This window comes from Lathyrus oleraceus, unplaced genomic scaffold, assembly GCF_024323335.1.
Source record: "Lathyrus oleraceus cultivar Zhongwan6 unplaced genomic scaffold, CAAS_Psat_ZW6_1.0 chrUn1050, whole genome shotgun sequence".
In the NCBI taxonomy this organism is placed as follows: Eukaryota; Viridiplantae; Streptophyta; class Magnoliopsida; order Fabales; family Fabaceae; genus Lathyrus; species Lathyrus oleraceus.
The window spans coordinates 1-3,314 of NW_026113441.1; the positions used below are offsets into that span (position 1 = coordinate 1).

The 3,314-nt window shown below is 30.6% G+C and overlaps 1 pseudogene; it reads left to right on the forward strand.

The window, feature by feature from the left end:
* The first annotated feature begins 3 nt into the window (after window positions 1-3).
* Window positions 4-760, forward strand: LOC127115094 (F-box protein FBW2-like; annotated as a pseudogene).
* The last annotated feature ends 2,554 nt before the right edge of the window (window positions 761-3,314 follow it).

The following is a 3,314-nucleotide window of genomic DNA, read 5'->3' on the forward strand; positions in this document are numbered from 1 at the left end:
TCTGATATTCGTGGTTAGGATGAGATGATCCCTGCTACTTTGGCACTAATTTTCACGAAACTTTCACTTCGTGAAAGATTGACCGTGATCCCAATGGTATGCAAATCTTGGGCCAGTGCTGTAAATGGACCTTACTGTTGGCAAGAGATAGAATTCACTGACTGGAGCAGCATTTACGAGGATCGGAAAAATGAGCGGATGGTTCAGATGTTGATTGCTAGAAGCTCTGGATCTCTCCGAAAACTCGGTGTTTCTGGTCTCCAACAGAAAAGGAGTTTCACCTTAATTGCCAAAAATGATGGCTCCCTCCGGGATCTGCGACTGCCTAGATGCAGTATTAACGATTATGCAATATTAACGATTATACAAATTAAGATGATTTCCTTCTTAGATTTGAGCTACTACATCAAAATTGGCGACAATGCTATAAAGACAATCGGCAAGAACTGCAAACAATTGGAAGTGTTCTGTTGGAATATGCACCCGACATATACTTGGGAAAAACCCTTCGAAGATGCTAAAGCATTTGCGATCGCATCTACTATGTCAAAGCTCAAGCGTCTCAAAATGGTTTACCATCTCATCACCAATGAAGGTGTTCTTAAAATCATCTCATCAAGTCCTAGGCCTTGAATGTTTGGATTTGAGGGGTTGTTGGGGTGTCAAACTTGACACTATATCCGTGAAGCAGAATTTTCCAAAAATTATGGTTTTGAGGCGTCAAGTTCTTGGAAAAACTTATAAAGAAACAGGTTATTAAGTTACATGATTGCCTTTAAGTGTTGTTCGGAAAGTCTAGTTCAACTAGAAACGCCGAAAATATTAGGTTTCAATTACATGAAAAGACATTATATATTAAAAACTTAAATAACTTTAATTTTTAAATTATTTTGGTCAATAATAATTTTTAAATTATTTCTGTCAATAATAATTTTTTTTGTCAAAATAAGGGTTTTAGAAATCTGGACGGAGATTGCAAATTTTTCATAGACCCCATATTTCCCGGGTAAGCGTGAACTAAAAAAAAGATTATAACACCCATCACTGTTCCAAGATAATGGAACCGTGCGTTTCCTTACGGTTTTTATTTTTTCCAGTTCACATTTTCCCGGGAAACATGGGTCCATGACAAATATTCAATCTCCATCAAGGTTTCTAAAACCCTTATTTTGACAAAAAGTTATTGATTACGCAAAAGTTGGACCACGTTGTCGGGAAATCGCCCAAATGTTCCACGGACATAGCTATTGTCTTGCCCGCTTCGGCGTCATCGGTGATGAGTTTGATGGTCTTCCTTCCATTTGACACCTACGCATGTTCACGATATTTCAAAACCCATTCCCGCAAGAGTGGTATTAATGCATCATGTGTGCTTCAAATCGTCCATGACAACGCGTTTTACAAGTCGTGTTTCCCTACACATGCCATTAAAAAATGAAAGAGTAAAAGGATATTAGTAGCTATATAAGTATAAAAATAACGATATATTATAAATAATCAAATTGGAGATAAAATTATAAAAAATTAAACGCAAACAAATATAGACGATAAAAAATTTACAATTTTTTATTATTGACCAAAAAAATTATAAATCGCAAAAAAAATTAAAATTATAACATAAAATTAACTGTATATCACTTAAATTTTAAAAAATTTATTTCACTAAAAAAAATAATTCTAAAACGCAAAATTCAAGTCAAAGGAATGAGATTTTTTTCTTAAACTATCCTTAATATTACCACAATAATATTAAAAAAATTATAACTTAAAATTAGGTGTTACCTTTAAAAAATTATTCCAATATTTGTTATTAATTTTTCAAATTATTTTTTCATATAAACTATTGTATACTCTCTATTTTTTAAATAACTTCAAATTAAATGAAGGTTAAATTGCAGTTTTGTTCAAGTTTTTTAATCGTACGATTTTGATTTCAAAGTTTCCTAAACGAGTGATTTTGACCTCATATTTCAAATGAGCGATTTTGGTTCCATATTTACCCCTTTTGCATTTCATGATCATCTTGACTATTTTGATAAAGATTTGCTGACATCAAAATTTTTAACGCATGTTTTAATTATATTTGATAACTTAAAAAGTATTTTTTTCAAATATAAAAAATAGACAGAAGATCGTGGTGATTTTAAATAGTTTCTGAGGTGCTGATTGATGTCTTTTTTACAGAAATTTGATGATGATAATAACATTCTCATATTTTTTTATTATTGACACCTCATTAAATTAAGGTAGCTTGTATAAACCGTATTGGTTTGATACCCATAATGGAAGTCGTTTCAGTATATTAAGGTTACATATGTACCCTCGATGATGTTCTATATTATTTATTAGAATCTTTTTCGTACATATCTGATATTTGATATGTGAAATATATATATATATATATATATATATATAATAGATATATATATATATATATATATATATATATATAGAATAATAAAAAAATACAATGTGCACCGCATTTTGGGGTTGATACGAATTCAATGATGTATCCATTAGATACAAAAAATACAAAAAAATATAAAAATAAATCAACAAAATTGTCTTATGTTTTTTTTTTTAAATATACAAGACATTTGAAAAAAAAGAAATAAATAAACCTGAACGAACAGGAAGGAGATTAGAATTCTAATGATCAATCAATTTGTGCGTCGAATAGGGCCTGAATTCACCAGGCAGTACACTGACCTACATTGCCTCGGACGGAAATTAGGACCCATTCTTTTAGAACTTATTAGAAGCGCTTCTAAAAATACACGGGTCCTTAAATTGGTTATCTTTTTTATTGGTGTTTCTCGGTATTGTAATTCTAAAAAAATTCTTCGATTTTTTTTTAGAAGTTCCAATTCATAGATTTTTTAATTTTCCTTAATTCGCTATATAGATAAGATATAGCGAAATAATTCATAGATATATCGATATATCTGATCGGAAAAATAGCAAGTGTACTATTTTTACCGATGTAGTAATAAGGAGTTTTATTTCCAAGTATCGATCTCAAGGATTGCGTAGGAATTACTTATTTTAATTTGATTCTATCAGAACAAAAAGATAATGGTTTGGTTGTTTTGGAATTTATAATCGTAAACACAGAAATAGTAAAAACAATTGAATTAGATAAAAGATGCTAGGGTGAGTGGTTGAAGTAACCGGTTATGAATTCAGTCCCGATTTCTTTAATACATATGAAACATTCAATCACCTAACCTCTGGTATGTTCTTACTTAAGTCCTTAAGGAAGAAACTATTAAACTACCAATTCTCACTCAAATGTCCATTCAATTAATCATTGG